Here is a 25,109-nt window from a genome sequence, read left to right as displayed (position 1 = left end):
GGGTGTATGTCCAAACTTTCATCACACATGCCAAATTTTTTACCACATCATCTTGGTGGCATGACATTACATCAACCAAGGTTTCATGTGTTTCTGATATTTTTTAAATTATTTGGAATTTAAATGCCATGGCACTCCATGCTTAACTGTGTCATAGCCTTTAGGCCAATATGTTTGAAAATTCGTTCCAATTTACTGCACATGGAATTAAATCGCACACAAGTACACAAATATGACTTTTCAAACTGTTATGGTTAGCTGTTGCATGTACATGTAGTTCAAATTCAATTACGGTCGTTAAATGGCTAGAAAATCACTTAAATGTCTTAAAAGGTCAAATGACCCCTAAAATTTTCCAAAATTTGACATGACAGTTTTATTAGTACTACAAATTTTCTCATACATTTAAAACACCATCTGTTGCCACTTTACTCGAAATTCGTCTTTCACAGCTAATAAAAAATATCTACAACATCACACATAGTTGTTTTCTAGAAACCGTTTGCGATGAAAATATCTGGGTCTATTTAAGTCTTCCTCCTTAAGCTTCGTCGGCAACCCCTGAATCCATGAATCCCGATCCCCAGTCTCGCACCCCCTTCTTGCAAAGATGACACCGTGGAAACGCTTCGTGAAGGCCCGTACGATGGCCGCGTCCCCCCCGAGCGCCGCCGCCTGCGGAGAGAGCGCGGCCACCTACGCCGACAGTGCCACCGCATCCGCATTGAGCACGGCCGCTTCCGCTGAGAGGGCGTCTGTGGCAGCCAAGACAGTTGCAGTTGCTGCTGCGACGGTGGTTGCAAACGCTGAGAGAGTTCAAGCTGCCGTCCATGCCGCCGATGTCGCCCTGGCCCGGGTCGAGGCCATCCACGCCAAAATCGAGGATGCACACGCCAAGATATTCCAGGCCACCTTGGAATCCAGCATGCAACCCACGTTTGAAAAGGCGGCGATGGCCACGAGCACCTGCTACATCATGAGGTCGCCAAGCGAGAGCTGGAGATGCAGGAGGCGGCGGAGATCGAGGAGCCCCAGGAGTAGGAGTTGCGCGTGGCTGAGGTCGAGGTAGAGAAGAGTCTGTCCATTGAGAAATCGGAGGAGGAGTACCAACGCGAGCTCTAGCGAATCCACTACCATGAGTACTACAACCTTGAGGGTGGCGCCGAGGATGAGGATGCAGACGACTTCAGCAGGGGGGCATGGAGTCCACCAATGGCGGCATGTCGCCAGGACAAGTCATCGACGTCTCATCTCACACCGGAGTTGCATAGGCCAGCGCGGCGGCGGATTTGTTAAAATTATGCATACTTTTGGGAATTAGGGGTAAAACAGACTAGTGGGACACTGTCGGTGTCAAAACCGGTGGATCTCGGGTAGGGGGTCCCGAACTGTGCGTCTTGGCGGATGGTAACAGGAGACAAGGGACACAATGTTTTTACCCAGGTTCGGGCCCTCTCGATGGAGGTAAAACCCTAATCCTGCTTGATTAATATTGATGATATGGGTAGTACAAGAGTAGATCTACCACGAGATCAGAGATGCTAAACCCTAAGCTAGCCTATGGTATGATTGGTGTTCGTCCTATGGACTAAAACCCTCCGGTTTATATAGACACCGGAGAGGGCTAGGGTTACACCGAGTCGGTTACAATAGGAGGAGATCTACATATCTGAATTGCCAAGCTTGCCTTCCACGCCAAGGAAAGTCCCATCCGGACATGGGACGAAGTCTTCAATCTTGTATCTTCATAGTCCAAGAGTCCGGCCAAATGTTATAGTCCGGCTATCCGGACACCCCCTAATCCAGGACTCCCTCAGTAGCCCCCGAACCAGGCTTCAATGACGACGAGTCCGGCGCATAGATTGCCTTAGGCATTGCAAGGCCGGTTCCTCCAAATTCTGTGTACCTGTTGAATAGTGTCCAGCTTCTGGTGAATATTGCGCTTCTTGGCTCCCATGCCCAATAATGGCCTTCTTCCACATGTCAAATGAATGCGAAAAGCCAGGGTGTTTTTGCATTTACCCCCCTAGCTGCATAAATGAGCTGCCTATTAAAGAGACGAGGATTTGGATCTGAATCACACCATCTTCCCTCTGCGAGTATTCATCGGAGCGCTTTCAACAGAGATTCATTCCATCATGGCTGGTCATCACAGCTCCTCCTCTCGCCTTCTCAGCCCTCAGCCTGGAGATTCGGAGAGATGTTCCGTCCCGCACATGAGCTAGTGACGCTCCAAACCAAGGGTTTTCTCCCCCCAGCCTACATGGTCCCGGTTCGAGCCGGGCTTGCCACCTATAATGGCGGAAAGCAAGCGGAGAGCATCCCTAATCCCTCCAAAGGAGAGCGGGTATGTCTTGTCCCTTATTTGATAAGTGGGCTCGGATTCCCAATTCATCTGTTTCTCCGGGGGCTTCTGGAGTTCTACGGCCTCCAGTTGCACAACCTTACGCCTGCCTCCATATTGCATATCGCGGGCTTCGTAGCCCTTTGCGAGCTGTTTTTGGGCTGCGAGGCTCATTTCGTGCTATGGAAGAAGCTGTTCTGCCTCGTGCCCCGTTCTCAAAAGGGGTCAGTATATCAAGTGGGCGGAGCCGAAGTGTGGCGCATCGCCGGGACCGGGAATCTATCCGGAACCCCGAAGAAGGCGTCCGAAGACTAGCCCTCAGAATGGATTTATATAGAAGACGTCCCCCTGCCGGATCCTATTCGGATTGGCCTCCCTGAGTTCGATAATGCTCCCTTGAAGAAGCGCCTAAGCTGGCATCCACGGAGCCCTCAGAAGGAAAATGACAAGGACGTCCTTTACCTGATGAGCCGGATAAGGTTGCTAGCTCATTCCGGACTGACCATGATCGAGGTCATGGCCATATGCATAACGCGGGGGGTGCAGCCGCTTCAGTATAGAGGCCACCCCATGTGGGATTTCAACGGGGAGGATGATGCCACCCGCTGCGGCCGTGAGGGGCCGGAATCGTTTGCCGCTCTAACGAAGATCTTGTCCGCTTTGTACAAGGGAGAAGAGGAGGAATTTCTCGGCGTCAATCAATTGGGCGGATTTTCTATGTACAACCCTCCAAGCTGGGTAAGCGGACACTTCTTTTTTGCCCATCCGTTCCATATTCCCATAGTTAAGTATCCTATATTGCGATTTCGACGCAGGAACTGCATCAGGCCGTAAAGGAGATAAACAACCCTCCTCCACAACCCGAGGATCCAGAACGGTCCCTCGACCCAGCCTCCCAAGAGGATCCGGACATATCTGTGGAGCTGATCAATGGGGTATTTTACCAATTGAGCATTGACAATGTCTTGGTGGCTATTACAGCCGATTACCCTGGGCTACTCCCAGCCTCACAGGTAACTGAGACCGAAGTCCCAGCACTTTGAAAAGGGAATCCATTTTTGCATTTTATTTTGACTACCGTATGCCAACGGTGTTTTGCAGGGGAGGCCATCAAGGCGGAAGGCCGAGCCTGCGGCGACTAGCCAACAAGGGGCCGCGAGGCCCAGCAAGCTGAAAAGAAGTGCGGTCCGGATTGAGATGCTGGCGCAATGGTATGGGGCGCCATCTTATTCCAAGATATCATTCTCAGAGGCATACTAACGCCCATGCTCTCTTTAGGAAAAAGAGCGCTCGCCGGACTATATCCGGAGAGGTTGCCAATCGCGCGTCTACCAGCCAGGCTCCAAAGACGGGACCGGAAGCGGAAGTGAACATGAGGCGTGCCCCGGACGCTCCTCCGACAAAGGATGCGGACAGGCTGTCTGCCACCAATTCCGAGGTGGAGAGTGCCATGAACCATAGGCGTCGCCGGACAATTCTTTGCGACGCTTGTTTCTCCCAGGAGGCGTTGGAGGCCTTCAACTCGGGAGATGCGTACCTCTGTGCTGCTCAAAATGGTCTAACCAGAGCCACGGAGCAGTATGTAAAGGACATACAGGTGAGAAAATTTGGTGACTATATATACCAGTAGCCCCCGAGACTTGAAACAGTTGAATAACTGATTTAAGGATCAATTGTTATGCAGGATCTTACAGAAAAGAATACCCAACTGTCCCAGGAGCTAGAAGAGTGCAAAGCCCAGCTTCAGGCAGCACTAGCCACAGCAGGGGAGCCCAAAGAGACCCCCTCTGGTAATATATCCTTCAAATGATAAGTATCATGTGCGGCGTGTATACAGATCCGACAATAAAATTACAGATGACGCCGGACTCGATCCGGATAAGCAACAACTCCTACGCCAGCTAAAGGCCGGTGAGAGCGTGCTTACGAGGGTGAGGTAGGATAAGAATGATCTCCTAGGTGCCAACACCAAGCTGGGCGTGGAACTAAAGGATGTTCGTGCCCAACTGTTGGACTCCGTTAAGGAGAATCGGCGGCTTCGACGCGGCATATTTAGTAAGTGCTTGAACGAACTTTGAAAAAGAGTTCGGCGAGGAAGTAGGCTGACAGAGTTATGTCTGTAGGTATGCTAACAGGTCGTCCTACAGAGGAAATGCCCGGTTCTACGGGTGACCTTCTTCCCGAGCTCTCACAACTGCACGGACGAGTTCGGCAGGTGATGCAAGGCGTCGCCCAGGCCTTGTGGCCATCCATCTCCATGCCCGAAGGACTTGGAGAGCTTGCCAAGAAGCAGAAGGGAGCGCGATGACGCTTCCGATTATGGAAGATATCGGCCTGTCGTCAAGGCGCCAGGGAAGCCTGGGCCGTAGTGAAGACGCGGTACACGAAGGCTGACCCAAACCACATGGCCGAGGTCGGACCTGTGGGGCCCGATGGGAAGGAGATCCCTGTTAGCTTAGTATACGGCCAAGTAGAATTGGCCGCAAAGTATTCCCAACAGGAGTGTAGACTAGACAGCCTATTGGATGGTATTGAAGAGGAATTCAACCAGTCAAATTGACTATGTAATTTAAAGTGACATGTATAATGCCTTCTAGCCGGATTATAGATCGTTTGTCGTGGTGCACCTTTTCGCTTCAACCTCGAGACCTCACGGTCCGGAGTGTATCCGAATACCCTCTCGGTTATGTAAGAACCGGGGCATGCATGGAGACTAGGCGTAGGGGTCATTAGTGCTTTAACAAACAAGTGCCCAACTAGTTATGTTATATTACATGGTTAGTAAGAAACATCTTCCAGGGAGAATAGTTCCATTAGGGGTTCCTTTCCCTGGGAGGCATGCCCTAAAGTGCATGTCCGGACTGCGAAAAAAAGACGCAGGAAAAGCATCTGGGGGCGCATAAGTAAAAATTGTGAAACCATCTTTAGTACACCGACCGAATATTCCCTTAAGAACGCTAGCTTTCGGCTTCACCCAGTCTGAGGTACACATCTGGCTGACCCGGCAGTAACAATCGCAGAGGTGCTCCCCTTATGCCCTAGCCGAATTAACGGGAACATAGGGCATAAATACAAGAGCCAGGCAACCCAGCTTGGCCAAAACTTAAGTCATATCGATGCATATAATGGTGAATAAAGGGTACATGCGGAATTATAACACATGTGTTGGGCATGAAGCCCGTATGAATAAGCTTCTGTAAAAGAAGCCCCCAGGTATAATGAGCGCGGATAGCGCGTCAGTTATGTGTGAACAAGGAAAAAATGGGCCCTTAAAGGCTGTGAAAGAAAAGAGGGGGAGAAGGATATAAATGTAAGACAGATATAAAAAATGGATAGAGGAAGGAGACGAACACAGAGTCCGGCGCTAGGCGTAGAGTCTTCGGAGCCAGGCTACGTTCCATGGGTTCGGCTCGAGTCGGTTATCCGATGCATCCCGCAGACGGTACGCTCCACCGGTCAGGACTTGGTCAATAATGAAGGGACCTTCCAACTTGGGCTTGAGTTTGTCCTTTTTCTTATCCAGCAGGCGTAGAACTAACTCGCCAACATTGTAAGTTTTGGCCCGTACTTATCTGCTTTGGTATCTTCGAGCCTGCTGTTGATAGAACGCGGACCGGGCTTTAGCCACGTCACGCTCCTCCTCCAAGGCGTCCAAACTGTCCTGCTGATCGAGCTCGGCTTCTCTTTCTTTGTAAATGCGCACTCGAGGTGAGTCATGTATTATGTCGCAAGGCAGAACTGCCTCTGCGCCGTATACCATGAAGAATGGTGTGTCTCCGGTAGTGCGGTTCGGCGTGGTCCGCAGCCCCTAGAGTATGGAGTCGAGCTCCTCTACCCAGTGCGTGTTAGATTCCTTGAGGGACCGCACTAATCTGGGTTTGATGCCGCTCATAAGTAGACCATTTGGTCGCTCGACCCGACCGTTAGTTTGTGGGTGATAGACTGAAGCATAGTCGAGCTTGATGCCCATGTTTTTGCACCAGAGTTTTACTTCGTCGGCCGTAAAGTTTGTGCCGTTATCAGTGATGATGCCGTGGGGGACGCCGTAATGGTGTACGACCCCGGATATGAAGTCTATCACCGGTCCGGATTCGGCCGTCTTAACAGGCTTGGCCTCTATCCATTTGGTGAACTTATCCACCATGACCAGTAAGTATTTTTGCTTGTGGGTTCCTCCTTTAAGGGGTCCAACCATGTCAAGCCCCCAGACCGCGAAGGGCCAGGTGATGGGGATAGTTTGGAGGGCGGTGGGTGGCATATGGCTTTGGTTAGCAAAAAGCTGGCAACCAATGCATCGTTGGACTATGTCCTGAGCGTCTGCCCGGGCCGTCGGCCAATAGAATCCTGTACGGAAGGCCGTGCTTACAAGGGCACGGGCTGCAGCGTGGTGACCGCCGAGTCCGGCATGAATTTCAGCCAGGAGATTCCGCCCTTCCTCTTCGTAGATACACCTTTGAAGGACTCCGGTGGTGCTTTTCTTATAAAGCTCTCCCTCATGGACTTTATAGGCTTTAGATCGCCGCACTATGCAGCGTGCCTCGTTTTGGTCCTCAGGAAGTTCCTGTCTAGTTAGGTAGGCTAGAAATGGTTCTGCCCACGGGGCGATGACTGCCATTATTACGTGGGCTGAAGATGTTATCTCGTTGGCAAAGCCTCCAATTATGTCAGTGTTCGGTGTCGGGCAGTGCGGTTGGGTCCGGTATGTTATTTCCGGGTTCCGCTTCCCATACTACAGATGGCTTGAACAACCTTTCCAAGAAGATGTTGGGAGGGACGGCATCGCGTTTTGCACTGACGCGTGCCAGGACATCTGTCGCCTGATTATTTTCCCGGGCTATATGGTGAAATTCCAGCCCCTCGAACCGAGCTGACATTTTTAGGACGGCGTTGCGATAAGCTGCCATTTTCGGATCCTTGGCATCAAAGTCTCCATTTATTTGGGATATCGCAAGGTTCGAATCCCCACGCACCTCTAGGCGTTGAATGCCCATGGATACTGCCATCCGGAGACCATGTAGAAGGGCCTCATATTCGGCTGCGTTGTTGGAGTTCGTATACATTATCTGGAGTACGTATTGAACGGTATCTCCAGTTGGGGACGTCAAAACGACGCCAGCCCCCAGACCAGCCAACATTTTGGAGCCGTCGAAGTGCATGATCCAATTGGAATATGTGCCGTACTCTTTAGGGAGTTCGGCTTCTATCCGTTCGGCGATGAAGTCGGCCAAAACTTGCGACTTAATAGCTCGCCGTGGCTTGTAAGTTATGTTAAACGAGAGGAGCTCAATGGCCCATTTGGCAATCCGGCCCGTCGCATCGCGGTTTTTTATAACATCGTTAAGTGGCACTTCCGAGGCTACTATTATTGAACACTCTTGAAAGTAGTGTCGCAGCTTCTGGGATGCCATGAATACCGCGTACGCTATCTTTTGATAATGCGGGTACCGTGACTTGCATGGAGTAAGGACCGTGGACACATAGTAAACCGGCTTTTGAAGGGGGAATTTGTGTCCGTCCGTTTCTTGTTCGACAACAAGTACTTCGCTTACAACTTCATGAGTTGCCGCAATGTATAATAGCATTGGTTTGCAGATGTTTGGCGCGGCCAGGACTGGGTTTGTTGCCAATATGGCTTTTATTTCATCGAGTCCGGCCATGGCGGCATCCGTCCACTCGAAGTGTTTGGTGCACCGGAGGAGGCGATAAAGGGGTAATGCCTTTTCTCCCAAGCGGGAGATAAAGCGGCTTAGACCCGCTACGCATCCGGTCAATTTTTGTATTTGTTTGAGGTCCTTTGGGATATCCAATTGTGACAGAGCTCGGATCTTGGCTTGATTTGCTTCGATTCCTCTACCGGATACAATGAAGCCCAAGAGCTTTCCGGCCGGTACGCCGAAAACGCATTTTTCCGGGTTGAGCTTGATGTCGTATGTTCGGAGGTTATCGAATGTGAGCCTCAAGTCGTCTACTAGAGATTCTACATGCTTGGTTTTGACGACCACGTCATCCACGTATGCCTCCACTGTTTTGTCGATCTAGTTTGCCAGACATGTCTGAATCATGCGCTGATATGTTGCGCCGGCGTTTTTTAGCCCGAAGGGCATTGTGTTGTAGCAGAATGGGCCATATGGTGTGATGAATGCCGTTGCGGCTTGATCTGACTCTGCCATCTTAATTTGATGGTAGCCGGAGTATGCGTCGAGGAAACACAATGAGTCGTGTCCTGCGGTAGCGTCGATAATTTGATCGATGCGGGGGAGGGGGCAGGGATCCTTTGGGCAAGCCTTGTTGAGGTCCTTAAAATCGACGCACAAGCGCCAGGATTTGTCCTTCTTTGGTACCATCACCAGGTTTGGTAGCCAGTCCAGATGTTTTATGTCTCTGATGAATCCGGCCTCCAATAGCTTGGCTAGTTCCTCTCCCATGGCTTGTCTCTTAGGTTCGGAGAAACGCCGAAGAGCCCGCTTGACTGGCTTGAATCCTTTTAGGATATTTAGGCTGTGCTCGGCAGCCTGCGTGGGATTCCTGGCATGTCTGAAGGGTGCCAGGCAAAAATGTCCCAGTTTTCGCGTAGGAACTCTCGTAGTGTGGCGTCTACATCAGGGTTTAATTGTGCCCCGATGGAAGCTGTTTTGTAGGGTCCGTTGGATGGACTTGGACTTGACTATTTCGTCCGCTGGTTTAAAGGAGGTGGACTTGGATCTTTTGTCGAGTATCACGTCGTCCTTGTTCACCATGGAGCGCAGCGCAATCAGTTCCTCAGCCGCTAGGGCTTCGGATAGTGCCTCTTGGGCTAGTGCGGCTATCTGATTTTCGGCGTGGAGTGCTGTGTCCGGATCACTAGCAAGAGTGATGATTCCGTTGGGCCCGGGCATTTTGAGCTTCATGTACCCGTCATGGGGTATGGCTTGGAAGATTGTAAACGCCTCCCGCCCTAATAGGGCATGGTATCCGCTACTGAACGGGGCCACTTGGAACGTGACCTCTTCGGACCTATAATTGTCCGGCGTGCCGAACACCACATCTAGTGTGATTTTTCCTGTACAGCGCGCTTCCCGACTGGGGATTATTCCTCTAAAGGTTGTGCTTCTTCGCTCAATGCGGTTCCAGTCTATTTCCATTTTTTGAAGGGTTTCCTCATAAATGAGGTTCAATCCGTTGTCGCCGTCCATGAGTACCTTGGTGAGTCGAAAGCCATCCACTATTGGACTGCGGACCAATGCGATTGGTGCTCGGGCTGTTCGGAATTTAGGTTCATCACTGGCATTGAAAGTAATAGCCGTGTCACTCCATGGGTTTATTGTTGCCACATGGTAGACTTCGGCAAAGCTGCGGAGTGTTCGTTTTCGCATATTATTTGATGCGAAAGTCTCGAAGACTGTTAATACCGTACTAGTATCCAAGGGCTGGTACTCTGTGGCTTCTGGGTTTAGAAGATCTTCGCCACTTTTGGCCACCTGCCAGAGTATCCAACATGCTCTAAAGATATGAGTTGGTGTGGCGCCCCCTCTGCACTATGAATTTTACAGGGTCCATTGAGCCATCCTTCCAGTACGGTTCCATGCCCTGTAGAGGGTTTTTGCTTTTTGGTGTTTAACCCGGGTGTCTGGCGATAACGCACCCTTTTATTTCGGACTGGGTTTGTATTCAGGGCCGGATTGTCCCAAAATTTTATTTCGGTTTTCCAGGCGCTTTCCATCGCACAATACTTTCGTACTATGGATGCTAAGTCGGCAAAGCGTGTAATTTCACGGCGACTTATGGCATTGAGGATTCCCTTGTCCATGCAATTATTGCAGAAGAATAAAATTGCGTCTTCCTCACGGCAGTCCCTTGTCCTGTTCATAACCAGGAGGAATCTGGCCCAGTAATGGTGTACTGTTTCGTCGGGCTCTTGCCTAATTTGGGATAGATCGCCTATGTTTGGGTGGATGGGTGGAATTGAATCCGAAGCCTCACCCAATCTGAGACTCAAGGGCCACGGAGTTTCCGAACTCGGAAGCTCGGATTCTTGGATGTTGTCCAATGAATTTAGCCCGCTGCCTGACTTTAGGTTCAGGGTCTGAGTGACGTCCTCCCCTCCGCGAGTATCCGGCTTGGAGGGATCGGGAATCCGGACATAGCTGGTCCTTAAGATAGATGAAGGGTCGCCGCATTGTTCCTCCACCACTGCAACGTGATGGGTGACCTGGGGAGAGTTGATCTCTCTCAGATAAGTTTTAGGCCCAATCTGACCGTAGTCTGTAGCGACTCCCAGGGCGATGCCATCCAAGAGCTTGTTTAGGGAGGAGAGCTCTATTGGATCTAACTGCTCGGCGAATTCCGAGTTGATGTGAAGATTGCTTTTGATGACCCGAGAAGTCATCATCGGCACAGCAGCCGAACAGGCGGTCATAAGAAAACCACCTAGCCAGAGAGTTTGGCCGATAGCCAAAGCTCCCTTGGCAAGGGTGCCGTCTTTAAAGAAGGGATGAGGCATCCTTCCTGATGGTAACGGCACAGAGGAACTCTCAATGAAAGCACCAATGTCAGTGTCAAAACCGGCGGATCTCGGGTAGGGGGTCCCGAACTGTGCGTCTAGGCGGATGGTAACAGGAGACAAGGGACACAATCTTTTTACCCAGGTTTGGACCCTCTCGATGGAGGTAAAACCCTACTCCTGCTTGATTAATATTCATGATATGGGTAGTACAAGAGTAGATCTACCACAAGATCAGAGAGGCTAAACCCTAAAAGCTAGCCTATGGTATGATTTTTGTTCGTCCTATGGACTAAAACCCTCCGGTTTATATAGACACTGGAGAGGGCTAGGGTTACACCGAGTCGGTTACAATAGGAGGAGATCTACATATCCGTATTGCCAAGCTTGCTTTCCACCCCAAGTCCCATCCGGACACGGGACGAAGTCTTCAATCTTGTATCTTCATAGTCCAAGAGTCCGGCCAAAGGTTATAGTCCGGCTATCCGGACACCCCCTAATCCAGGACTCCCTCAGTAGCCCCCGAACCAGGCTTCAATGACGACGAGTTTATCCCTTGTTTTTAATGCTAGTCTTTTGTTAGAGCAATGTTTAGGTCAACTGGCTATGTTTAATTACTTAAATTGCTCAATTCAGTAAGTGTTGTCTGTCTGCTATAAGCTCTTTTGTGTGCCCAAATTAGCAAGCGATGTTAAATTATCCAATGATGTACCCGGGGAAATTTCCACCAAAATTTGAATTATCAAACTCATCCCATGCGCGTAAAGCATAAGAATCATTTGCGATGCACAGAATCGTTCAAAGTGAATGGTCCGGCGGCACCGCGCGCAAAGTTTCCCTCCACATTTCCAAAATTTTGGCCTACCGCCAAAATATATACCCCCGCCCCCTCGCCCCTTCCCCACCCCGTTTTCTCCTCGACCACAAGTCACATTTCCCCTGTTTCCTGATTCCTTCCTTCCTTCCTTCCTAAGCTATAGCCGCTTCCTCGCTCTCGTCGTCTCGCATCCTACCGCCGGGGTCGCCATGGTCTTTCTCAAATACCTCTCCAGCGGTTCCTTCTCCGGCGACGACTCCTTCACCACCCGGGTATGCCTCTCTTCTCTCTCTCAGGCTATGGCTTGGAATGAAGGATTTTCACCCGGCGGTCGATTTGATTTATTTCTTCCTCTTGTAGCTCCCTAGGACCATCAGTGGCAACAAATGGAGTGGGGTGGCTGAAGATCTATCTGCTCGTTGTCACCATCAATTTCCATGCGTGAAGCTAGTTGCGTTTGAATCTGTGGACACTGGGAGGAAGTTTCTAGCATGTGCAGAGAAGGTTAGACCCTCTTTTGTTGTTATAAATCATTTGTTAGATGTGATTTAGACACTGTCACGGTCCCAACCCATTCATACCACACCTTCAACCGAACGCATCGTAAGACAGTATCACAGTTTGTACCTAGTATCTAAAATTGTTTCCATCTCATTAGCGGTGCCATTAGAAAATTGTTTGGCACTGCTTCAACAGTTTGTGCAGCCAACTTTGGTCCACACATCTGAGCAGCCAAGCAGTAAAATACTAAATCTTTATGGCAGGAAGGAACTCAGCCTCAGAGCAACTAGGTGCTCCGGAGTCTGGGTCCCTATTTTTTTCGCTGCATCGGCTCGCTAGTGCAGGGCACCGGTGCGAGATGTAGCAACAGTCTTTACACCAGTTTTGGCATACATAGTACACGACCTTAGTGCTATTAGGTCTATGTTACTAAATTTGTGCATGTACACACCTGTTAGTATCAATTTGCTTTCATCAAAACACTGGCGCTATGCTGTTGCAGTTATATTTACCTTCCTCATAAAAAGTTCAATTTGTTATTTATTGTACATGAGTAAGAACTTGTAGCGTTGTTGTTGTTAATTATAGCTTCTGATGTTTCAGAATTTGGTTGTTGTCTCAATAGAAATTAATTCATTTGCACATTGATCTTTTTGAGAAGATATGTCATAATTAACATGTTTCTTCAGTTTTTCAAAAGAAGCATTGGTGATTTTCTATGTTGCCATAAACCCATTTCCCCTACAATTGTTACTGATCTAGTTTTAAATATTATAGGATAATGTGAAGTGTTCTACTTGGAGTGGGTTGATCAAGAGTGGCCACAGTCTTTGAAGATGTGCCTAGCAAAGCTCTGGAGGATGTATGAGGAAGAGAACAGAGGTAGGCTTAGAGAAAGTGTTGTCAACACTGAGAATATTTGAAGATGTGGGATAAAAAGAGGAAGGTGGAGAATGAACTCAGATTTTTTAAATCAGACTTTGCTAAGATGGTGTTGGCGAAGGAGGAGGCACTTTCCCAGTTGGCCAGTGCAAAATAGGTTCTTACTGAACTGAAAGCAGAGGTGACTAAGACAAGCTTGGATGATCTCGATTAGGGAAATGAATATATTGTTCTAATATTGCTCTTATGAAGTTGAACTAGCTATATGTTGCACTGTGCTGTTTTCATGTAGCTATCGTATTGTGATTTTAAAATATATTTATGTGCCTGATGTGAAATTGGCAAATAGTTGTTCGATATGAAATGTGAATTTCCATAATACTAGGATTATTAATTGTAAACTAATAAACCGGCTAAATATGTGATGGAACTTTGCAAATGGTTCTAGCAGTAAAAGCACTTGTGATGGATAGCCCAATGCCACACAGTGTTCTTCATCAAATCGTGTGTGATGTAGTTGATAAAAGCAAACGGTTAACCAAGGCAGAGCGTGTGTGATAGTTACACCTTTCACACACGAGCCTACACATAAAACTGTGTGGGATGTACATACGAACAGAAACATTTTCCCTGGATTGACTGTGTGGGATGTACATAAGAACGGGAACATATTCCTTGGATTGACTGTGTGTGATATACAAACGAACAAAAATGTTTTTCTGGGATTCACCGTGTGGGATGTACATATGAACAAAAATGATTGGGTTTCGATGCCTCGCCCTATCGCACACGAGCTCATTTTTCCCCAGCCTGTGTCCCAGGAGGGGCTATCCCCGACGATTTCTGGGTCGTGTAGGAAGGATCCCCCTATCGCCCACACTCACATGGCGACGGTTCCAAATGCCGTCGCGGAAAGGGGTTAAAAACCGTTTTTATAGCACCGACCCGTACTAGTGGCCCTTTGCTGTCAGCAGCATCGATCGATTTTTCTTTATTCTTTAATTGTGAAGTAAATATTGGCTCTGACATGTGAATCGCTGAGATGCATAATCATCGATTGTTTTGAATGTTCTCTATGAATTGCCAGGCCTGTGTGTTTGATTGCAATGTACAAGAACGCTAAAAAGCTGCTCAAACTCTTTGTACCCTGTTTGTTCCTTTTTACTTCGCATATTAGATTTCTTTCAAGTCAGTTGATTTTACATTGTGAATGTTCATACTTTTTTCTATAAGATTGGTCAAAGTAGAGATACTTTGACTTCAGGCAAAACTTGTATGCGGACTAAAAAGGATCGGCAGGAGTACATGTGAAACTGCCGCAAACGAGGTAATCACCCTGGGAATAATGCTAGTGCATATTGTTTTGCAGGTTCATCCAATGCCAGTGATACAAGAATTCGAACTAATCGAACTAAATTCATTCATACATTGTCGGATTTCATATAAACATGCCGGATTTCATTACATTTCATACATTCTTCAACTAAAAAGGGGTGCGTTTGAGGCATAAATAATTAACTGAAGCTACCCACCTATGTTCGGCTGAGCCGAACAGAAGCTTCTTCTCCAGCGCAGCTCTCCAACTCCACGTCATCGCCAAGAAGCAAATCGACCGTTAGTGGTCAACCCGCCTAGCTTGGCTTCAACCGGAGGGTAGCAGCGGTGGCCTTACTTGGACCTGAGCGGCGACGACCTACATGTTCTACTCTTCCTCATTTTTTGTGTGGCGTGGCCTCGTTTGCAGCGGGTCGATGCCTCGACGGAGCCGGCGATGTCCTCTGTCTCGTTGCCGGCGGGGTGGCGCCTTGGCAGAACCGGCGGTGTCCTCTGCCTCGTTGTTGGCACGACGGGGCCTCGGTGGAGTAGGGCCTCGTTGACGCGAGCTGAGCGGGGACTTGGCGGAGCCGGTATTTGAAGGAAATATGGCCTAGAGGCAAAAGTAAAGTTGCTATTTATATTTCCTTATATCATGATAAATGTTTATTATTCATGCTAGAATTGTATTAACCGGAAACTTAGTACATGTGTGAATACATAAATAAATAGAGTGTCACTAGTATGCCTCTACTTGACTAGCTCGTTAATCAAAGATGGTTAAGTTTCCTAGACATGGACAAAAGAGTTTTCATTTGATGAATGGGATCACATCATTAGAGAATGATGTGATTGACTTGACCCATCCGTTAGCTTAGCACTTTGATCGTTTAGTTTAATGCTATTGCTTTCTCCATGACTTATACATGTTCCTATGACTATGAGATTATGCAACTCCCGAATACCAGAGGAACACTTAGTGTGCTATCAAATGTCACAACGTAACTGGGTGACTATAAAGAATCTCTACAGGTGTCTCCGATGGTGTTTGTTGAGTTGGCATAGATCGAGATTAGGATTTGTCACTCCATGTATCGGAGAGGTATCTCTAGGCCCTCTCGGTAATGCACATCACTATAAGCCTTTCAAGCAATGTGAATGAGTTAGTTATGGGATGTTGCATTACAAAATGAGTAAAGAAACTTGCCGGTAACGAGATTGAACTAGGTATTGAGATACCGACAATCGAATCTCGGGCAAGTAACATACCGATGACAAACGGAACAACGTATGTTGTTATGCGGTTTGACCGGTAAAGATCTTTGTAGAATATGTAGGAACCAATATGAGCATCCAGGTTCCGCTATTGGTTATTCACCAGAGATGAGTCTCGGTCATGTCTACATAGTTCTCGAACCCGTAGGGTCCGCACGCTTAACGTTTGGTGACGATCGGTATTATGTGTTTATGTGTTTGATGTACCAAAGGTAGTTCAGAGTCCCGGATATGATTACAGACATGACGAGGAGTCTCGGAATGGTCGAGTCATAAAGATCAATATATTGGAAGGCTATGCTTGGACATCGGAATGGTTCCGGGTGAGTTCAGCCATTTAAAGGAGTACCGGGGGGTTACCCGAACTCCCCTTGGAGAATATGGGCCTTAATGGGCCTTAGTGGGAGAGAAGAGAAGACAACCTAGGAGGGGGCGCCCCCCAAGCCCAATCCGAAATGGGTGAGGGGGACGGCCCCCCTTTCCTTTCTCCTTCTCCCTCTTCCTTTTGTTCCTAGTTGGACTAGGAAAGGGGGAGTCCTACTCCTACTAGGAGGAGGACTCCTCCCCCTTAGCACGCCTAGAGAGGCCGGCCAGCCTCCCCTCTCCCTCCTTTATATACGTGGGGAGGGGGGCACCCTAGAATAGACAACTTGATTGTTTAGCCGTGTGCGGTGCCCCCTCCATAGATTTCCACCTCGGTCATATCGTTGTAGTGCTTAGGCAAAGCTCTACGTCGGTAACTTCATCATCACCGTCATCACGCCATCATGCTGACGAAGTTCTCCCTCGACACTTAGCTAGATCTAGAGTTTGTGGGATGTCATCAAGCTGAACGTATGAAGATCGCAGAGGTGCCGTACTTTCGGTGCTAGGATCGGCCGGATCGTGAAGACGTACGACTACATCAACCGCATTATCAAAACGCTTCCGCTTACGGTATACGAGGGAACATGGACAACACTCTCCCCTCTCGTTGCTATGCATCACCTAGATGGATCTTGCGTGTGCGTAGGATTTTTTTGAAATTACTGCGTTCCCAATAGTGGCATCCGAGCCAGGTCTATGCGTAGATGTTATATGCACGAGTAGAACATAGTTGTGGCCGTGGGTATATACATATTTCTTGTCATCACTAGTTGATTCTTGAGTCAGCGGTATTGTTGGATGAAGTGGCTCAGAACGACATTACGCGTATGCTTACGCGAGACTGGTTCTACCGACGTGCTTCGCACATAGGTGGTTAGTGGGTGTCAGTTTCTCCAACTTTAATTGAATCGGATTCAATGAACAAGGTTATTTCTAAAGATCAAAAAGCAATCACTATACCGCGTTGTGGTTTTTGAAGCGAAGGTAAGAACGGTTCTTGCTCAGCCCATAGCAGCCACGTAAAACATGCAACAACAAAGTAGAGGACGTCTAACTTGTTTTTGCAGGGCATGTTGTGATGTGATATGGTCAAGACATGATGCTAAATTTTATTGTATGAGATGATCATGTTTTGTAACAGAGTTATCGGCAACTGGCAGGAGCCATATGGCTGTCACTTTATTGTATGAAATGCAATCGCCATGTAATTGCTTTACTTTATCACTAAGCAGTAGCGATAGTCATAGAAGTAATCGTTGGCGAGACGACAACGATGCTTCGATGGAGATCAAGGTGTCCAGCCGGTGACGATGGTGATCATGACGGTGCTTTGGAGACGGAGATCAAAGGCACAAGATGATGATGGCCATATCATATCACTTATATTGATTGCATGTGATGTTTATCCTTTATGCATATTATTTTGCTTAGTTTGACAGTAGCATTATAAGATGATCTCTCACTAAATTTGAAGGTACAAGTGTTCTCCCTGAGTATGCATCGTTGCTACAGTTCGTCGTGCCGAGACACCACATGATGATCGGGTGTGATAAGCTCTATGTTCACATACAGCGGGTGCAAGCTAGTTTTGCACACGCGAAATACTCGGGTTAAACTTGACGAGCCTAGCATATGCAGATATGGCCTTGGAACACTGAGACTGAAAGGTCGAGCGTGAATCATATAGTAGATATGATCAACATAGTGATGTTCACCATTGAAAACTACTCCATCTCACGTGATGATCGGACATGGTTTAGTTGATATGGATCACGTGATCACTTAGATGATTAGAAGGATGTCTATCTAAGTGGGAGTTCTTAAGTAATATGATTAATTGAACTTTAATTTATCATGAACTTAGTACCTGATAGTATTTTGCATGTCTATGTTATTGTAGATAGATGGCCCGTGCTGTTGTTCCGTTGAATTTTAATGCGTTCCTAGAGAAAGCTAAGTTGAAAGATGATGGTAGCAACTAAATGGACTGGGTGCATAACTTGAGGATTATCCTCATTGCTGCATAGAAGAATTACGTCCTATAAGCACCGCTAGGTGACAAATCCGCTGCAGGAGCAACACCAGATGTTATGAACGTCTGGCAGAGCAAAGCTGATGACTACTTGATAGTTCAGTGTGCCATGCTTTACGGCTTAGAACCGGGACTTCAACAACGTTTTGAACATCATGGAGCATATGAGATGTTCCAGGAGTTGAAGTTAATATTTCAAGCAAATGCCCGGGTTGAGAGATATGAAGTCTCCAATAAGTTCTATAGCTGCAAAATGGAGGAGAATAGTTTTGTCAGTGAACATATACCCAGAATGTCTGGGTACCACAACCACTTGACTCAGTTGGGAGTTAATCTTCCTGATTATAGTGTCATTGACAGAGTTCTTTAATCACTGCCACCAAGCTACAAGAGCTTTGTGATGAACTATAATATGTAAGGGATGGATAAGACGATTCTCGAGCTCTTCGCAATGCTAAAGGATGCAGAGGTAGAAATCAAGAAGGAGCATCAAGTGTTGATGGTCAACAAGACCACCAGTTTCAAGAAAAAGGGTAAAGGGAAGAAGGGGAACTTCAAGAAGAACAGCAAGCAAGTTGTTTCTCAAGTGAAGAAGCCCAAGTCTGGACCTAAGCCTAAGACTGAGTGCTTCTACTGCAAAGGGACTGGTCACTGGAAGCGGAACTGCCCCAAGTATTTGGCGGAGAAGAAGGATGGCAAAGTGAAAGGTATATTCGATATACATGTTATTGATGTGTACCTTACTAATGCCGCAGTAGCACCTGGGTATTTGATACTGGTTATGTTGCTAATATTTGCAACTCGAAACAGGGGCTATGGATTAAGCGAATATTTGGCTAAGGACGAGGTGACAATGCGCGTGGGAAATGGTTCCAAAGTCGATGTGATCGCCATCGGCACGCTACATCTACATCTACCTTCGGGATTAGTATTAGACCTAAATAATTGTTATTTGGTGCCAGCGTTGAGCATGAACATTATATCTGGATCTTGTTTGATGCGAGACGGTTATTCATTTAAATCAGAGAATAATGGTTCTTGTATTTATATGAGTAATATCTTTTATGGTCATGCACCCTTGATGAGTGGTCTATTTTTACTAAATTTTGATAGTAGTGATACACATGTTCATAGTATTGAAGCCAAAATATATAAGTTTAATAATGATAGTGCAACTTATTTGTGGCACTACCGTTTAGGTCATATTGGTGTAAAGCGCATGAAGAAACTCCATGCTAATGGGCTTTTGGAATCACTTGATTATGAATCACTTGATGCTTGCGAACCATGTCTCATGGTCAAGATGACTAAGACTCCGTTCTTCGGCACAATGGAGCGAGCAACAGACTTATTGGAAATAATACATACTGATGTATGCGGTCCGATGAGTGTTGATGCTCGCGGTGGGTATCGTTATTTCTTACCTTCACGGATGATTTGAGGAGATATGGGTATATATACTTGATGAAACATAAGTCTGAAACATTTGAAAAGTTCAAAGAATTTCAGAGTGAAGTGGAAAATCATTGTAACAAGAAAATAACGTTTCTACAATCTGATCGTGGAGGAGAATATTTGAGTTACGAGTTTGGTCTTCATTTGAAACAATGCGGAATAGTTTCGCAACTCACGCCACCCGGAACACTACAACGTAATGGTGTGTCCGAACGTTGTAATCATACTTTATTAGATATGGTGTGATCTATGATGTCTCTTACTGATTTACCGCTATCGTGTTGGGGTTATGATTTAGAGACGGCTGCATTCATGTTAAACATGGCACCATCTAAATCCGTTGAGACGACACCTTATGAACTATGGTTTGGCAAGAAACCTAAGTTGTCGTTTCTTAAAGTTTGGGTTGCGATGCTTATGTGAAAAAGCTTCAACCTGATAAGCTCGAACCAAAATCGGAGAAATGTGTCTTCATAGATACCCAAAGGAGACTGTTGGGTACACCTTCTATCACAGATCCGAAGGCAAGATTTTCGTTGCTAAGAATGGATCCTTTCTAGAGAAGGAGTTTCTCTCGAAAGAAGTGAGTGGGAGGAAAGTAGATCTTGACGAGGTAATTGTACCTACTCCCTTATTGGAAACTAATTGATCACAGAAATCAGTTCCAGTGATTCCTACACCAGTAAGTGAGGAAGCTAATGATGATGATCATGAAACTTCTAATCAAGTTACTACTGAACCTCGTAGGTCAACCAGAGTAAGATCCGCACCAGAGTGGTACGGTAATCCTGTTCTGGAGATTATGTTACTTGACCATGACGAACCTACGAACTATGAAGAAGCGATGATGAGCCCAGATTCCGCAAAATGGATTGAGGCCATGAAATCTGAGATGGGATCCATGTATGAGAACAAAGTGTGGACATTGGTTGACTTGCCCGATGACCGGCTAGCCATAGAGAATAAATGGATCTTCAAGAAGAAGACTGACGCTGACGGTAATGTTACTGCCTACAAAGCTCGACTTGTTGTAAAAGGTTATCGACAAGTTCAAGGAGTTGACTACGATGAGACCTTCTCACCCGTAGCGATGCTTAAGTCCGTCCGAATCATGTTAGCAATTGCCGCATTTTATGATTATGAAATTTGGCAAATGGATGTCAAAACTGCATTCCTTAATGGATATCTTAAAGAAGAGTTGTATATGATGCAACCAGAAGGTTTTGTCGATCTAAAAGGTGCTAACAAAGTGTGCTAGCTCTAGCGATCCATTTATAGACTGGTGCAAGCCTCTCGGATTTGGAATATACGCTTTGATAGTGTGATCAAAGCATATGGTTTTATACCGACTTTTGGAGAAGCCTGTATTTACAAGAAAGTGAGTGGGAGCTCTGTAGCATTTCTAATATTATACGTGGATGACATATTGCTGATCGGAAATGATACTGAATTTCGGAATAGCATAAAAGGATACTTGAATAAGAATTTTTCAATGAAAGACCTCGGTGAAGCTGCTTATATATTGGGCATCAAGATCTATAGAGATAGATCAAGACGCTTAATAGGACTTTCACAAAGCACATACCTTGATAAAGTTTTGAAGAAGTTCAAAATGGATCAAGCAAACAAAGGGTTCTTGCCTGTGTTACAAGGTGCGAAGTTGAGTCAGACTCAATGCCCGACCACTGCAGAAGATAGAGAGAAAATGGAAGTCATTCCCTATGCTTCAGCCACAGGTTCTATCATGTATGCAATGCTGTGTACCAGACCTGATGTGTGCCTTGCTACTAGTTTAGCAGGGAGGTACCAACGTAATCCAGGAGTGGATCACTGGACAACGGTCAAGAACATCCTAAAATACCTAAAGAGGATTAACAATATGTTTCTCGTTTATGGAGGTGACAAAGAGCTCATGTAAACGGTTACGTCGATGCAAGCTTTAACACTGATCCGTATGACTCTAAGTCACAAACCAGATACATATTTTTATTAAACCAGATACATACCTTATTAAATGGTGGGATCTACATGTGAAGCGGAGTACATAGCTGCTTCGTAAGCAACAAATGAAGGAGTCTAGATGAAGGAGTTCATATCCGATCTAGGTGTCATACCTAGTGCATCGGGTCCAATGAAAACCTTGGTGACAATACTGGTGCAATTGCCTTGACAAAGGAATCTAGATTTCACAAAAGAACCAAGCACATCAAGAGATGCTTCAATTCCATCTGCGATCAAGTCAAGGAGGGAGACATAGAGATTTGCAAGATACATACGGATCTGAATGTTGCAGACCCGTTGAATAAGCCTCTCTCACGAGCAAAACATGATCATCACCAAGACTCCATGGGTGTTAGAATCATTACAATGTAATCTGGATTATTGACTCTAGTGCAAGTGGGAGACTGAAGGAAATATGCCCTAGAGGCAATAATAAAGTTTTTATTTATATTTCCTTATATCATGTAAATGTTTATTATTCATGCTAGAATTTTATTAACCGAAAACTTAGTACATGTGTGAATACATAGAGAAATAGAGTGTCACTAGTATGCCTCTACTTGACTAGCTCGTAATCAAAGATGGCTAAGTTTCTTAGCCATGGACAAAAGAGTTGTCATTTGATGAACGGGATCACATCATTAGAAAATGATGTGATTGACTTGACCCATCCGTTAGCTTAGCACTTTGATCGTTTAGTTTATTGCTATTGCTTTCTCCATGACTTATATATGTTCCTATGACTATGAGATTATGCAACTCCCGAATACCGGAGGAACACTTAGTGTGCTATCAATCGTCGCAACGAAACTGGGTGATTATAAAGATGCTCTACAGGTGTCTCTGATGGTGTTTGTTGAGTTGGCATAGATCGAGATTAGGATTTGTCACTCCGTGTATCGGAGAGGTATCTCTGGGCCCTATCGGTAATGCACATCACCATAAGCCTTGAAAGCAATGTGACTAATGAGTTAGTTACGGAATGTTGCATCACGAAACGAGTAAAGAGACTTGTCGGTAATGAGATTGAACTAGGTATTGAGATACCGACGATCGAATCTCGGGCAAGTAACATACCGATGACAAAGGGAACCATGTATGTTGTTATGCGGTTTGACCGATAAAGATCTTCGTAGAATATGTAGGAACCAATCTGAGCATCCAGGTTCCATATTGGTTATTGACCGGAGATGAGTCTCGGTCATGTCTACATAGTTCTCAAACCCGTAGGGTCCGCACGCTTAATGTTTGGTGACGATCAGTATTGTGAGTTTATGTGTTTTGATGTACCGAAGGTAGTTCGGAGTCCCAGATATGATCACGGACATGACGAGGAGTCTCGGAATGGTCGAGACATAAAGATCGATATATTGGAAGGCTATGTTTGGACATCGGAATGGTTCCGGGTGAGTTCGGGCATTTACCGGAGTACCGGGGGGTTACCGGAACCCGCCGGGGAGTATATGGGCCTTAATGGGCCTTAGTGGGAGAGAAGAGAAGGCAGCCTAGGAGGGGGCGCCCCCCCAAGACCAATCCGCATTGGGTGAGGGGGCCGGCCCCCCTTTCCTTTCTCGTTCTCCCTCTTCCTTCTATTCCTAGTTGGACTAGGAAAGGGGGAGTCCTACTCCTACTAGGAGGAGGACTCCTCCCCATTGGGGCGCCTAGAGAAGCCGGCTGGCCTCCCCTCTCCCTCCTTTATATACGTGGGGAGGGGGCACCCTAGAACATGCAAGTTAATTGTTTAGCCGTGTGTCGTGCCCCCCTCCATAGATTTCCACCTTGGTCATTTCGCTGTAGTGCTCAGGCGAAGCCCTGCGTCGGTAACTTCATCATCACCGTCATCATGCCATCATGCCGATGAAGCTCTCCCTCGACACTCAGCTGGATCTAGAGTTCGTGGGACGTCATCGAGCTGAACGTGTGCAGATCACGGAGGTGCCGTACCTTCGGTGTTAGGATCGGTTGGATCGTGAAGACGTACGACTACAACAACCGCATTGTCATAATGCTTCCGCTTACGGTCTACGAGGGTACGTGGACAACACTGTCCCCTCTCGTTGCTATGCATCACCTAGATGGATCTTGCATGTGCATAGGGAATTTTTTGAAATCACCTAGCGGTTTGGACAGGAGAAAGGGAACGGAGGCGGATGACTAAGGCTATGGCTGGCACAACAGTTTATATAGCAATGGTGGGCGACGGAGGGACGAACGGGTGGTGCCGGGGTAGCCGCCTCGGCAGCCGCGTATCATTAATGTGGGCGGCAGACGGACGAATGACACTGTGTCGTTTGAACGCAGAGCAATAGCCTGCATCGAAAAGCGACGCGGGCGGCGCTGACCGTTTCGGGCGGAAAGCGCGCGCGGGCGAGGGAGGCTGTCTGGGTGGGCTAGGGCGGTCAGACTCGTGCTAGGCAGTGGGTCGGTCCAGCAGCCGAACATGCTGGCTCGCCAGCGAGCTCGCTGAGCTGAGCAACGACAATCATACGATGGACGTAGCTTCCGACCAGGAGCCGGCGCCACTGTCCAAGCCAGTTCATGTTGTTTTCACCATAGAGCAGGTGCGGCCGCACTTCGACGCCCTAATGGCGGAAGAGCTTGTTGGGGAAGCAGTTATTTCAAAAAATTTCCGACACACATGCAAGATCATGGTGATGCATAGCAACGAGAGGGGAGAGTTTCTTCCATGTACCCTCGTAGACCATTAAGCGGAAGCGTTGTGACAACGTGGTTGATGTAGTCGTACGTCTTCAGGATCAACCGATCCTCAGTACCGAACGTACGGCACCGCCGCGTTCAGCACACGTTCAGCTCGGTGACGTCCCGCGAACTCACGATCCAGTAGAGCTCGAGGGAGAGTTTCGTTAGCACGACAGCGTGGTGATGATGTTGATGAAGCTACCGACGCAGGGCTTCGCCTAAGCACCGCTATGATATGACCGAGGTGGATTATGGTGGAGGGGGGCACCGCACACGGCTGGGAGAGATCAATGATCAACTTGTCTATCTTGGGGTGCCCCCTGCCCCCATATATAAAGGAGCTAGGGGGGAGGCGGCCGACCAAGGAGGAGGACGTGCCAAGGGGGGAGTCCTACTCCCACCGGGAGTAGGACTCCTTCTTTCCTAGTAGGAGTAGGAGAAGGGGAAAGGGAAGGAGAGAGGAGGAAAGAAAGGGGGCGCCGCCCCCCTCCTTGTCCAATTCGTACTAGAGGGGGAGGGGCGCGCGGCCTGCCCTGGCTGCCCCTCCTCTTCTCCACTAAGGCCCAATAGACCCATTACACTCCCCGGGGGGTTCCGGTAACCCCCCGATACTCCGGTATATGTCTGGAACCTCCCGAAACACTTCCGGTGTCCGAACATTGTCGTCCAATATATCAATCTTTAAGTGTGAACTACCTTCGGTACATCAAAACATATAATCATATCCGGGACTCCGAACTACCTTCGGTACATCAAAACATATAAACTCATCATCACAGAACTTTAAGTGTGCGGACCCTACCGGTTCGAGAACTATGTAGACATGACCAAGACACGTCTCCGGTCAATAACCAATAGCGGAACCTGGATGCTCATATTGGTTCCCACATATTCTATGAAGATCTTTATCGGTCAAACCGCATAACAACGTATGTTGTCCCCT

This window comes from Triticum dicoccoides, chromosome 5A, assembly GCF_002162155.2.
Source record: "Triticum dicoccoides isolate Atlit2015 ecotype Zavitan chromosome 5A, WEW_v2.0, whole genome shotgun sequence".
Classification (NCBI taxonomy): Eukaryota; Viridiplantae; Streptophyta; class Magnoliopsida; order Poales; family Poaceae; genus Triticum; species Triticum dicoccoides.
This window is presented reverse-complemented; position numbering follows the sequence as displayed.